The sequence below is a fragment of the Tasmannia lanceolata genome, unplaced genomic scaffold (genome assembly GCF_043159265.1).
Source record: "Tasmannia lanceolata isolate RefF3 unplaced genomic scaffold, GAP_Taslan_0.1 ptg000003l, whole genome shotgun sequence".
NCBI classification, from domain to species: Eukaryota; Viridiplantae; Streptophyta; class Magnoliopsida; order Canellales; family Winteraceae; genus Tasmannia; species Tasmannia lanceolata.
In genome coordinates, this window is record NW_027518680.1 from 46,219,473 (window position 1) to 46,234,714 (window position 15,242).

At 39.9% G+C, this 15,242-nt stretch overlaps 1 pseudogene; it reads right to left on the minus strand.

The window, feature by feature from the left end:
* Positions 1–4,629: 4,629 nt before the first annotated feature.
* LOC143869828 (indole-3-acetate O-methyltransferase 1-like) lies at positions 4,630–12,144 on the minus strand (annotated as a pseudogene).
* Between the last annotated feature and the right edge of the window lie 3,098 nt (positions 12,145–15,242).

Consider the following 15,242-nt stretch of genomic DNA (forward strand, 5'->3'; position numbering starts at 1 on the left):
TCGTCGTGGGGCAGGATAAGATTATCCAGATCTGCATCTGAGAAGGAGATCTCATTCTCCGTTCTCGTCTTTTTGCTGGTTGTGTGCACGGCGTTAACTCGCCGTGCATATGCTTTGCGGGCGGTAGAAGAGGTGCCCCCAGCTGCAGGCCCACCCATAATTGTACCGATGACCCCCCTTGGCTGAGGTTGGGGTGCCTCAGGCTGCGTATTGCCCAGCTGAGGAGTTTTGTCCTGAGCAGGGGGCTGCTGTGATCTTCGAGGGCTGCGGCCCTGAGGGCTCTTTCCTCTGCGCTCTTGGTTGCGGCCGTCAGTTCGGATATACTTTTTCAAATAGCCCCGGCTGATGAGTTGTTCAATTTCCTGCTTGAGTTGCCAACAATCATCTGTGTCGTGGCCGTGGTCCTTGTGGAACCGGCAGTACTTTGAGGGATCTCTCCTGTTTCCCTTGGAGATCATTCTAGCAGGCCACTTTACGAACTCTTCTTCGCTGATCGCCGCCAGTATGTGCTTTCTGGAGGTGTTGAGAGGCGTGAAGTTTTCTTCTCTTCTCTGAGGAGGCGGAGACTTCTCTCTCCTGGGAGGTTTATCCTCCCTGCGCTGCTTAGGGAGATTCTTCTCTTCAGAGGTTATCCTCCGATTTGAATTAAGAGCTGCCAGTGTTTCTTCCACCGTTTTGTACTCTTCTGCTCCGGCCATAAGATCCGCTAGTGAGTGCGGATTTTGTCGAGCCACCGCTCGACGGAATTCATTAGACCTGGCGCCTGCGAGGAGCGCATTCATTGCTGCTGAGGGATCTAGATTTGGCACTTGAAGTGCCTCCCTGTTGAATCGACGGACGAACACCTTCAGAGGCTCGTTGTCGTCCTGTCGCAAGGCCATCAGGGAAGCTGTTGTTTTCCTTGGCCTGCGGCTGCTCATGAAGTGGCGGACAAGATCCTCTCCAAAATCATCAAAATGGTTGATGGAGTTCGGTTTGATCCTGGAATACCAGTCTCTTGCTGCGCCAGTTAGCGTCGTTGGAAACGCTCTGCAAAGAAAGCCATCGGAAGCTCCGTGGAGGAGCATAATTGTTCTGAACGTCTCCAAGTGGTCCACGGGGTCTGTAGTGCCGTCATACTGAGGGACGGCGGGCATTTTAAACCCTCTGGGTGCTGAGGCACCCAGAACATCATCAGTGAATGGAGTCTTACTTGAGAACGCCCTGGAGACGGGCCGGCTCTGGTCCTTCGCCAGTTCCTCTATCCGATGGTCCATCTCCTCCATTCTCTGTAGCAGCGGATCCGTCCTGTGGTCCAAGGACCTGATCCTTTCCACAGACTGGCTCGCCGCAGAGCCGGATTGGCTCTCCCGACTCATACGACGAGGTCGGCGCTTCGCTGGTGGCGCGCGATCTTCATGAGCTCGGCGCCTCTGTACGGAGGAGGAACGTGACCTTTCACGGCGATGAGGCTCTGTTTGGGCATGCCTCGTCGCGGGGTGAGGGACTTGTCTAGTGGAATGATGAGTTCGGCCCCTCACCATGGTGTGAGTTCGGCCCTCACCGCAGTAGGCATCCGCGTACTCTTGCGTCCTGCCATTTTTGTGAGTGGGATGTAAAGACAACTTTTAGTTCTGGGGTCCCACGGATGGCGCCAATCTGTTAGACCTAAAATCGGTAACAGGTACAGCAGTGATGTAAGAGCTGAGCTGGATGACTAGAGGAGCTAAGTCCTGAAGGACCGGAGTGAACGAGGAGTGAGGTGGTCGAGAGAGAGTCCTGCTATGAGGGCTGAGTCCTGCACAAGGCAAGCGAGGTCAGAAGACCAGACCGGGTTTTACTCCGGACAGGCCCTTCGACACTCAAGTCAGTATGAGCAGGAGTGAAGGGGAGATGTCTGAGAGTTTAGGGAGAGAAGGGATTTTCGCATTACCCATTGGTTTGAGCTTTGAATCCCTTTTTATAGGGAAAACCTGGTGAGGTGTCCTGGACAGATGGCGGCCTGTAAGAGGCTGGAGTTCACCTACTCCAGGACAGGTGGCAGGCTGTGAGTGGCTGGAGTTTACCTACTCTGGGACAGGTGGCAGCCTGTGAGTGGCTGGAGTTCACCTGCTCTGGGACAGGTGGCAGCCTGTGAGTGGCTGGAGTTCACCTGCTCTGGGACAGGTGGCAGCCTGTGAGTGGCTGGAGTTTTTACACCCCATCACTGTATATCATCATATGTGATTCACCATGTTTATTGATGAAGGTTTGTTTTCTCAGGCTACTGTTGGGATGCTCACATATGTCCAGCAACGTTTGGATGTTCAGCTGAAGGAGTCTTGGTATATGTTGGTTTTCCTTATTTTACTTTTTAAGTAACTAGTCAAACATTATTCTCATTGTGTCCTTTATTGACGTGATGTACCCACCCCCCCCCCCCCCCCCCCCCCCCCCCCCCCCATGTATGCAGTGTTGTCTACCAGCTTCCCGTTGCCTCTCTCATCATGTGAAACACGGGACAGAATTTTATGCTCAATTGACTACTAACAATTTTTATTATTGTGGCAATTCCTTCACCTTTTGGATTACCTCTCATGGAGATTTCCCACTAAATTTCCTTCTATGAATATGTAGATGGATTATGAGTCCAAAATTGTTCATTGGACTCAATTATTATTATTGCTTATTATGATTATAATTCTTTGTAACATATTTTGTTGTTTAGTATTATTATTTATAATTTTTTTCTTTAATAGCAGTGCCTTTTCCTTTCATAATAATTGATTTTGGCTTCACTTTTGCATGATTCAGGTACCAAATGGAATATGGAATGTTCTTTGGGCACTACAATCTTTATTGTATGCACACCATAGCGGAGCATCAAAAGAAGGCTCAAAGACCACCCCTAACTGGGTCATATATGTAATTGGAGATAGGATCTATAAGTGACTCTATTGAAGTGACATTTTCAAATTCATCTGTAAGAGACTTTATGTATAGAAACATTTTCAAATTCATTTGCAGGTTTCAAGTTCTATGAGTGAGCTCTCCTTTGATGGTGCAATGCTTGTATATAAGTTTGAGAATAAGTTTGTTCTTCTTAGTTTATCTTGAAGGAGAGGATTACTTGGCGTTGGGGTGGAAAATTTGGTTTCTGCTCCCTTAGGGTTATGTATTAGATGTTATATGAATATCATAAATTTCATTTGTGAGATGGAATATATAAGTGATGCAGTTCTACTCGTGTCTTTGATGTGGACAATGTGTCTGTGGGAAATATAAGTGTTGTTATTTGATGTGTACTTCTACTTGTGTTTTTGATGTGGACAATGTGTTTAGGATAATTTGTTATCAGTTTCAGGTATATATGTACCCATGAGGGGATTCAGCATAACAACTGTTTATTAAAACAGCTTTACCCATGGTAAGCTACCATTCGCCGGCGGTTCACTGAAACCGCCCGCAACACCTTTACCCATGGTAGCATCGCCAGCGGTTGTTTGACCGCCGGCATTCCGCTGGCAAATAGTTCACTGGCGGATAGGCTACCATTTACCGGCATTAATGACCCCGATAAAAACCTTTTTTTCTTGTAGTTTAACAACAACAACAAACTTATTTATCAAAACACCTATAAAAGGGTTGTATGTCACACATGGGCAAACTATGTATAATATTCCAAATTAAAGAGAAACTTTCCCTATCGTCAATAACAGGAGTCAAACTTGGTGATGCAACGATCCCATTCCTTTGGTCGACAAACTCAAGAAAAGAATCAAAATTTTATGGAAACAAACTTCCCTGAAAACCCAGTGATCAATGGGAGAAAATTTTGACCAAAATCATATCCTAATTGACAAGTATTAGATCCCCTGAAATCTCTCTTTTCTCATCCTATTGGTTTAATATTCATAACATCATATCCTTTTAACTAAGGAAAATAGAGTGTTAACAACATCCTTAGTCATTTTCATAAGAGCACCCTTTATGCAATTGGACATCATGCCAAAAATTCCCTAGCTTCATTTTGATAACGATACCCATCAAAGCTTTTAATGTATGTGTGTGTGGGGCCGGTTGTTATAGCTTTCCTTCAATATTTCGTAATATCTCTATTCCTCTTACAAGCATGGTTTCATCTGGACTACTATCAGCTCCTTAGATTTCTGACTTATAATTTTAGGTTTACTTAAAATGAAACTAATCAATTTTCCTTTTCTTATCTCATGTGTGTTATTGCTTGCGCCAGTGTTCGTCTATATGGAAAAATCCATGATCAGAAAACTTTTGTGACCCAAACAAGCCGGACTCTTGTGGCCGAAGGATCGCAGGCTTTTATTTCCGTTTTTTAATCGTCAATTTGCAAGCTACCAAAGTTTACAATCACCCAAAATATTTAAAGTCTTTTTTAGGATTTTCCCAATCAGAGGCGCGACCCGGTTGATAAACCGTTAAGATCATTAAAAGATTGGCCCACAGCTCTACTTCCATATCTTTGTTGCACCTCCAATTGATCTAAATCATCATATAAATACCATAAATAATGCAAAAACACCACTTCTTTTCACTTGCTAGAACTGCAAGGGAAGAAATGTATAAACTTTGACAAACTGAGATTATATATCGATGTATCAGTCTATATATGACATTTCATTAGTATTTCATAGAGCCCACCACATATGTTATTAGACATCATAAGAACTAAAAGTCCTAAGGTAGAAAAAGGCTTTTTGAAGTTAGATGAGTAGAGGGGGAGGGAAGGAAAGGAGGAAACAGAACAATCAAATGAAAAACAGGGGCCATGATAGCTCTTTATGCCTTTATGTCAAGGAGAGTGAGGCAACTATATGGTAGAACTGTAGTTGTTCTAACAGCTCTGCGGCGTGACTCGTGGCCTGCTGCTCGAGTAGTACGAAGAGCTCGTTGCTAAGCTCTTCGCCAATCTGGGCGTCCACCAAGACGCCCGAGACAGTTCGACAGCTGTTAGCCAGGGCTCGGCCCACCTCCTTGGCATCGTCTGGACGGCTAACAACTAATGGGCTACCCCCTCGAAACATCTCGAGCTTGTTGATGTTAAATGAGCCATCGGCTTCTACCACTTCCTTGAAATCTTGTAGGCTTGCAGCATAAACCGGGATGTTGAAGCTGTCACGCTTCTCGCCATCTACAAGACCCTGCTTGTATCAAAATTTTGCATTTAATTAGCAAATTGGGTATACCTAATCTCAGTTTCGGTCTCGACCGAAACTCAAATTTTGGTCGAAATTTAAAACCATGGTTATAAGTACATATAAGGGGCTAATGTATCACTTCCCTTCCTGTTTTAGTACTTTTATGACAAATATATAGATATTCATCCATTGCACATGGTGGCCTAATTTTAATAATGGTAAAATATTTTTTTTTGTAGGATCCCAATATATCACTTCCCTTCCTAGTTCAGTGCATGTCCGAATCTTGCCCATTGACTGCGTAGTTCTAAGAAGACATATTATGTTTAAATACAGACATGCACCGCACTTTCGGAGTAAGCCATTCTTAGAACCTGTCTAATCATTATCGTCCGGTTTTGATATGAGGGGACTAGGGGTGCAAGTTTGGTCTTGTCAGCCCTGACCCGCCCTGAGCCCAAACAGGGTCAGGGTTGGATTTTTCAGCCCTGAGGGCGGGTCAGGGTTCATTTTTTTAGACCCTGACTCAGGTCGGGCCGGGTTTTGGGTTAATGCCTCGGGTACCCTGACCTGGCCCGACCCTAAGTTTTCTATTATAGAATTGAACCATCTGTGCATGTTTCTTTTGCTAATGTTTTCTATTATCTTGGATTGATGTTTCTTTAGATTATTATTATTAATTGTCTCTGTTGCCCGTCATGTTGTTGAATTCATATTGTCTTATTTTGTTCCCTTTCTCTGTTTATTGATCATTTTGTTCTACATGATAAGTGGTGGCTTTATTTTTGGCACTCTTAACAGGTATTTGCACTAGGGTCAATTAGGGCCGGCCCGGCCCGGCTCTGCCCAATCAGGGCTGGCCAGGGCCAACATTGAGCCCTGTAGGGCGGGCAATGGGTTGAGGTTTTTCGGCCCTGATTCAGGGTCAAGGCGGGTCAGAGCCGAGATAATATATCCAGGGTTGGGCTAGGGTTTTGAAAAACCTGACCCAACACCAGCCCTAGAGGGGACCCACAAAGTAATAAGTAACACACCTAAAGTTGTCAACTATTATCATCACACGGTGGATGAGTAATTTACACCGAAATTTTAGTGTATATGATTATATAAGGAGAGCAATGCTAGACTCATAGGCGCCCTTAATAAAAAAAAGGGTAAAAGAGGGCACCCTTTTACCCTTTTGTTTTCCCTCTTTTACCCTTTTTTTTTTTTTTTGGCAACGGTGCATGTGAGCCTAGCCTATTTTAATTAAGAGTCTTTTATTTTACCTTTTGAACTAGGTCATTCCAAGCTTCCTGAAAGTGGGTCCCAAAGAGGAGACCTGGTCCACTTGATCGGTGGGGTCCACGGACGTTCTGCCCAAAAAGACAAGAAACATGGAGCCCCCGGCCTTCAACTCAATCGATCTTGACCTTAGAAATGCAGCCAAATCCAGACGACTTGCTATCCGTCACGCTCTCCGGCACCTGCTTTTCACATACACCAAACCAACAGTGTGAGATCTCTTTATGATGAGTCATGACGTAAGCTCCAATTTGAGGAGACCATGGGAAAATTGATTACACTCCCTTCTTGTTTCGACATTCAAATCTTCACTTTTAATCTTTCTTATTTGCTTTTAGAAGGTTATTACTATGGTGAAACTTAAGCCGGGCTCAACCCCAACCTGATTTTTACAGGGCGTAGGTTGGAAGTTCCTTTGGTTGGTTGGGGTTAGGGTTAGGGTTACAAAAGGTTAACCCAACCCGACCCGACCTGACCTGGCCCATAACCCCCAAAAATTATTGTGATTTTCGAAATTTAGAATTGTGTTTTTTATTGTATTTTTTTTGCCTCTAGACCAAGTCGAACACAACTCGAATCGATTGTCAAAATTTGGTTAGATGTGTTGGATTACGGTTGAGAGATTGAGAGGGGAATTGGGTTAGGGTTGACGATCATTGACCCGAGGCTTGAGTTGAGTTGGGTTACGGTTTAGGTAATGCTATTTCATTTTGGGCTAGGGTTGGCCTCAATCCGACCCAATCCTACCCGAGTTGCACCCATAGTTATTACAAATCACAAGATGCTTTTAGTAGTAAATCAGAAAAATGTTTAATGAACTATAGAATGCCATTGCCAAAACTAGACTAAGTTGACACAGTATGACAGACCAAGTCAGCTCAATCAGATCACTATCTCCTAATATATCATTCACTCTTAATGCAGAAATAGGCAAACACTATTAGTAGTCGTCCAAATTAACTTAAAACCAATTGAAAAGTTCAGAGAGGATTTATTTACCTAAATAAAAGGGGTGTAAATATCAGTTTCTATTCCATTCGATCCTACTTTTAGAGACAATCACCTGCCTTTATGTTATAGCTTGTCAACCTCTTAGACAATTTTTCAAACGTAATTTTTTGACTCGACTTATCAAAATAAAGGAGGTAAAAAATATCAGTTTCTATGCCATTCCTACTTTTAGACACATTACCTGCCTTTATCTTCTAGCTTGTCAACATCTTTGACTCAATTTTTTCCAAAGTTACAATTTTTTCAAACGAAATTATGATATGCTTTTTTCATAAAGATAAAATAATTAACCTTTTTACAACAATTTTCAAAGATGATATCGTTTGACCGTTTATGATATTGTGCATAAAATATTAATATCTAATACCTACTAACCGATATACTTAGGTAATGATTTTGAGTTATTTATGTTAGGAAGCCCATAAGATGCATTTCATTATTTTGGCTGAAGTTATGGGATATATTAGTCCTCTTTCTTACACATATATATACATACATATATTTATATATATAAAGAGAGAGAGAGAAAACATTTTCTCATAGTTGAAGCCAAGTGTGTAGAATCTGTTTTCTCATATAAGAAAACGGTTTCTACACACAAGTGTAGATAAGTTATCTACACAATAGCTGAAAATACAGTGGAGGGCATATTGTTTGGGTGATCCAAACCATTCATTTGATTGGCCCTCGCATAAATAGGGTGTCCACAAAAATCAGCTCCATAGGATCATCCCAACCCTACGATTTGTGGAGGTAAAATGGACGTGTATAAACCTTCACAAATCTGTCCATTTTTTGCCTCCACGATTCGAAGGATTAGGTTGATCCTATGAAGCTGTTTTTTTGGGCACACCCTATCTATGTGAGGGTCCATCAAATGAATGCTTTGGATCACCCAAACAATGTGGGCCCTAACTGTATTTTAAACTAGTGTGTAGAAACCGTTTTCTCATATATATATATATATATATATATATATATATATATATATATATATATATATATGGGGTTCCTGCTAAATTTAGCAGCTAACTGCTAACGTTAGCTTAAATAGGGTCGGGCCCACATTGTTGGGGGGATCCAATACATTCATTTGGAAGGCCCTTTCATGGATAGGGTGTCCACAAAAAATCAGCTCCATTGGATCATCTTAGGATTCCCATTTGTGGGGTGAAAAAATGGGCAGATTAGTGGACAAACAGTATCTGTCCATTTTTACCCCCACAAATGGACATCCTATGATGGTCCAATGAAGTTGATTTTTTGTACACACCCCATCTATGATGGGGCCTTTCAAATGAATTTTAGGATCACCCCAACAATGTGGCCCTACGCTTGTTTTATGCTAACGTTAGCAGCTAAGCATACAACAAGGGTGTGTATATATATATATATATATATATATATATATATATATATATATATATATATATATATATATATATATATGAGAAAACGGTTCCTACACACATGTGTAGATAAGTTATCTACCCACTAGTTTAAAATAGAGTGGGGGCCACATAGATAGGGTGTCCACAAAAAATCAAATCCATTGGATCATCCTAACCATTTGAACTGTGGAGGCAAAAAATGGACTAATTTGTGAAGGTTTAAAGACATCCATTTTACCTCCACAAATCGTAGGGTTGGGATGATCCTATGGATCTGATTTTTTGTAGACACCCTATCTATGTGAGGGCCTTTAAAATAGATGGCTTTCATCACCCAAACAATGTGGGCCCCCACTATATTTTAAGCTAGTGTGTAGAGAACTCTCTACACATATGTGTAGGAACTGTTTTCTATATATATATATATATATATGAGGAAAATGATTGTGAGCTTGAAGCTCATATAGCTTATATGAGCTTGAGGGCCCAAACACATGTGGGCCCACATTGTTAGGATGATCCAAAGCATTCATTTGAAAGGTCCTTACGTAGATAGGGTGTGTTCAAAAAATCAGCTCCATAGGATCATCCTAACCCATCCAAAAGTGGAGGGCAAAATGGACAGACATCATTTTCCAAAATCTGCCCATTTTTGCCCTAGCTTTTGGAGGGGTTAGGATGATCCAATGGAGCTGATTTTTGGTACACACCCTATCTATGATGGGGCCTTGCAAATGAATGGTTTAGATCACCACAAAAAATGTGGGACCCATGTGTTTGGGCCCTCAAGCTCATATAAGCTATATGAGCTTCAAGCTCACAATCATTTTCCTCTCTCTCTCTCTCTCTCTATATATATATATATATATGAGGAAGGTGTTTCTGCGTAGGGAGCTCCCTGCGCACAACTGGCTTAAAAAGCAACTGATTGGTTCGTAAGGCGAGTCTATCTCTTCGGGGTCAACAAAAAGCGACCAATCGGTGGCTTTTTAAGCCATTTGTGCGCAGGGAGCTCCCTGCGCACGTGCGCAGAAACTCTTCTCTCTCTCTCTCTCTCTCTCTCTCTCCCTCTCGGATGGGCTGTTGCAAGTGAAGCAGCCACTCAACATTCATGTCACAACTCAACATTCACGTTTACTATTATCGGTTTCCTTATCTCCTGATCATGCTTTCTTCAGTTTCTTAAACATGTATATAATTTCTATTCTTGGGTGAACTGGGATCATGCAGCTCTATCTCAACTCAAGATAGAATCTGAAGTATAATCATTTTGCAAAAGATAGGAGAAGATTTCGTCAACTTTCTCTAAATACATTTATTGGCTAGATTAGCCGAAGTATATAAAAAATGAAACCCAAGAGAAGTTTATACCTGAGCTTGTGAGTTGTTTGCATAGCTGGTCTCTCCTTTGCCTCCCGATGAACACATTTATGTGTGAATGATAGTGGTAGGATGCATGTATATTTTATGTTTTAAGCGGTGCTACGAAGGTATTTTTGTTATTTTTGTTGTTTCAGGATTTTTATTGGAATTATGAAGGAAATTGAGCTTAACAAATGAAAATAGTGAAGAAATGACCAATTGACATGAGAATCCAAAGTTCCAAGATGCCTTAGTTGGCCGAATTGGCATGATGCTTTAGTAGGATCAAATTGATAATGCCACACCCCCTTATTTTGCTTTGAAAGATGAAATTTCAATAATGGATGATGAAAAACAAGAGAAGAGAAATGATCTTAATTCCAATGGTTGAGATTGAAATGATCAAGAGAGGAGAAGGAAATTATTAGTTGTTTATGTGCATTACAAAGGAAGGGTAGATTTGCCATTTGCGAAAGTATATGGCATGGTTGCAATTCATTCGAAAGATAAGGATAATTTGGTCCTTTCATGCACATATTCCTCAACTTGGAAACTTTCTATTATTTTTCTACCATTTAGAAAGTTGCTTGACAAAATAATTAGAAGGTTTTAGACAAAAATTTGGAAAGGAAAAAAAAAATAGGAAAGCAACCCATGTGTTTTTTAGAAGAGATATAGAAAACCCATTCAAGCCTTAATCTTGTCCTTTCATTTGTTTCCTAAGATTAGCTTTTTAATCTCCACCTTACATCTTTTTCAATCACTTAATTTAGCAACCCTTCTCACCCAAAATCTATATATCAATCTCTCTTGAACTCTCTCCCATCTTCTTGAATTTTTAGTCTCGTCTCGTCTCGTCGCGTCTTCAGCAGTTTTTTTTATTTTTTTCTAAAACTTCAACGGACCATAACTTCTTCGTTTTAGCTCCGATTCGCGCGTGGTCGGATCCGTTGAACTCGTATTGATGAGAGGAATTCGATCAAGGCTTGAAGGAAGATAATGATTCAACCATTGAAGGAGAAAAGAATAATTTTTTCTTATTTTGCTCTTTATTTTAAATTACAATTTGATGTATTTTTGCTTTCAATTTCAATTAAAGAAGAGTTCTTTTTATTTTCTTTTTCCTTCTCAAGTTCTTAATGGCAATTCTCTTCTTTCTACTTTTTATTTTTGTTTATTTGACTTTCTTCATGAGTAACTAAATCCTATATACTTAGGGTTTAGATGAAACCATGGGGAAGGAGAAAGGTTTTTAATTAAATTTAATGGTATGAAATTAATGGTTTATAATTGTTTCATACCAATCATTCATGCCATTGACTTTCCCCTTTCGTATGAGTGATTGCTATGAACATTATAAATATTTATATAGCCTTTAAAATTGGAGTGTGTCTTTGATAAATTACTCATGGGCAATGACATCCATTGATCTTATTTTCCATAGACTAATTATCAAATATACAATTCAATATACAAAAATTATTTTAATTAATCAATCTAATCCAAGCCTATGGTGGATTCTAACCCTAAGTAATCTTTTATATTGAATTAAGGTTTTTACACTATTCCAAATTACTTTTGCAATTTTTCAATTTACTTAAGCCGTTAGAATTTTGGTTTTCTAATTAAATTAGATAAGTAGTTAAAAGAGATCATTAGAACCTTGGTACACTTTGCCTAAATTAGGATTTTAAATAAAAAAGATCTTAGTTGAATTTGATTCTTAGATTGAATAGAATATACGCTTATATATAGTGTTGGCTCCGAGGTCTAAGTCCACAAAAATCCTGAGTCCATTCCAGGCAAAATTATATCATAGCTAGTATTCTAATCGGTACAAGAATAGGATTGACAACTAGATTTCTCTTCCCTGAGTTCGACCCGTATTTACACGATTTGTGCACTTGCGGTTATTTAATTTCTCAAACACCTCCTGTCATGCAAAACAGCCTTTCAAATTTCATCTGAGGGACTACCACATTGTCTCCTTGGATAATAGCCATTATATTGTTGGGGTGAACTTTTTCTCTTTCAGGGGTTTGTGAGTGGAAAAGGGCCAAGAGGAGGTCAATATATATAGGCCAGATGAATATATATTTAGTGGTAAAAATATATGGAGAAAAAAAGCATTGTTTATAATAAGTAAATGAGAAATCACACACCGTGCTAATGAAAATCTCTCTCCGTGCTTATTTGGTAAGAAAAGATTTCCTTGTTAACAAATGATTTTATTTTTGTCTCCCCAGCTGGTTTAATAAAAACTATTTAAGGAGAAATCACACACCGTGCTAATGAAAATCTCTCTCCGTGCTTATTTGGTAAAAAACAAGATTTCCTTGTTAACCAAAGATCTTATTTTTGTGTCACGCTCTGGTTTAATTAAAATTAATTAAGGGGAAAAAATCTCACACCATGCTAATGAAAATCTCCAACCCCTTTCCAAGCATCTCTATCCCTTTTGTTTACCTGTTAGTCAAAATTAGGAAATGCTGCTAGTTTTAGAAAAACGACTAACAAAAGATAAGTTATCCGGTTCGTCGACCAAAAATTGGGTGGAACCATTCAATCTGATGGGCCTTGACATAGGATTATACTAACACTTCGATTATACTATCATAGGTGAGCCAAAAAAATCATCTCCATAGGATTATACTAACACTTCGATTATCCTAACATAGGTGGGCCCTGGCATATGTGGGCCAAAAAAATCATCTCCACAGGATTATACTAACACTTCGATTTGTGAAGGTTTAAAATGGACAAATTTATGGAGGTTTAAAACCATCAATTTGGACCTCCATAAATTGAAGGGTTAGGATGATCCTATGAAGATGATTTTCTGGGCACACCCTATCTATGTCAGGGCCTATCAGATTGAATGGTTTGCATCACCCAAACAAGCGGGCCCACCCTATTTCTGGTCGACGGACCTAATAATTTATCTAGTTCGACAGACCAGTATATATATATATATAATAATTTATCTAGTTCGACAGACCAGTCTATATATATATATATATATATATATATATATATATAGAGAGAGAGAGAGAGAGAGAGAGAGAGAGAGAGAAGAGAAGGTACTCCTTGGAGTAGATAGCGTATCTACTCCCTACCTTAAAATAACAGTTGGGGCCACATTGTTTGGGTGATCCAAAGCATTCATTTTATGGGCCCTCACATAGATAGGGTGTGCTCAAAAAATCAGCTCGATAGAATCATCCTAACCCTATGAACTGTGGAGGCAAAAAATGGACAAATTTGTGCAGGTTTATACACGTCCATTTTTGCCTCCACAATTCATAGGGTTAGGATTATCCTATCGAGCTGATTTTTTGGGCACACCCTATCTATGTGAGGGCCCATCAAATGAATGCTTTGGATCACCCAAACAATGTGGCCCCAACTGTTATTTAAAGGTAGAGAGTAGATAAGCTATGTACTCTAAGGAGTACCTTCTCTTTTCTCATATATATATATATATATATATATATATATATATATATGGTATTTGAGCTCAAGCTCATATAGATTTTCTGAGCTCAAGCTCAGATAGATTTTCGGAGCTAGAGTTTTTAAATAGGGTGGGTGCCTATGTTGTTTGGGTTATGTTAGATATTGATTTTATAGGACCTAAAATAGATAGGGTGTCCCTAAGAAATCATCTCCATAGGATCATGGTAAGCGTTGATTTGTGGAGGATTAAAATGGACGTCTACAAAATGGTCCATTTTGTGCCTCTACAACTCCAACGGTTTGGATGATCCTATGGAGATGGTTTCTTAGGAACAACCTATCTAAACTGGGCTTTCCCTACTGACTATACTTATTTCCGTAGGGAGAAGTTTGTTCTTTCCCTATGGATTTAAAATCCATAGGGAAATACATTATATCCCTACAGGTGTTAATTTTGCCATAGAAATATAAGTTTTACCTACTGTCCGTGTAGTAATCCATAGGCAAAGACCTACTTTTCTGCCTACTGTATTCTTATACCTACGTGAATGATAGTGTTTCCGTAGGAATACATTATTTTTTACCTACGGCTAGCTAAAAAATCCCGTAGTGATATCTTAAGTTGTCGCGCGCTCCAAAATTCCAAATTTCACTTTCTGTATGGAAATTTTAAGTATCGGGTTTCTATTCTCCTGTGGAGTCTCCCATCGGTGTTTAGGTTTCTCTCTCAGCTCTCTGGACTTCTCTTTCACCTGAAAAGCTCTCTGGGATCCTCTCTCTCTCTCCTGAAGCTTTCTGGAAATGCTTAGCATCCAACTACAGGCACCCTCGCTCTCTCACTTTTGCATACGGTTGTCATTCCAAGCTCTTTTTTATAGGATTTTTGGGGTACTGGTTTGTTTAGAGATGGGTTTTAGGGTTTTCCCATTGATCAGCATTTTTTTTTGAGTTTTTAGGTTTTTTGGGCTGGGTTTTTTCACATTGACCACCGTTTTGTTTTCTGGGGATATGTTTCTCAGGTTTTTTTTTGGGGGGTTCTTTCATGGTTTTTGTTTCAGTAGGTTCCAGCGATTAGTTTTTTTTAGAGAAAATGACAAAAAAAAGGCCTTTATTATGATAATGACGTGTCCAGAGGGGAGATTTGAAAATGACTAATATAGAGTGACTTTGACGAGAATACCCTTCCTTACATACGTTTTTCTCTCTCCCTCTCCCTCTCTCTCTCTCCCTCTCTCTCCCCTATCAAATCAACTGAGAACTATGATGATTACTTTCAGCTGTTGGAAATATAAATTTCAGAAAACCAAAGCACTTTACCCACCCACCTCTCTCTCCCTCTCCGGCGGTCTTCTCCGGCGGTCTTCTCTTCCTCTCTCGCCGGTCCTCTCTCTCCCCGCCACCGGCACAAAAGAGGTTGGTACCCCTCTCACTGTGAGTTTATTTTTTTGAGATGGGTTTATTTTTTTTGGAAATGGCCTCACCGTGACTTTCTCCTTCACTTTTGTCAAAGATCAATAGTTAAAACCCAATAGAGTTTTGGAAAAAATGGTTTAAATCAATATTTGTGAAAAATGGTTTTTTAAAACCCTTAATATATTTTCTCATT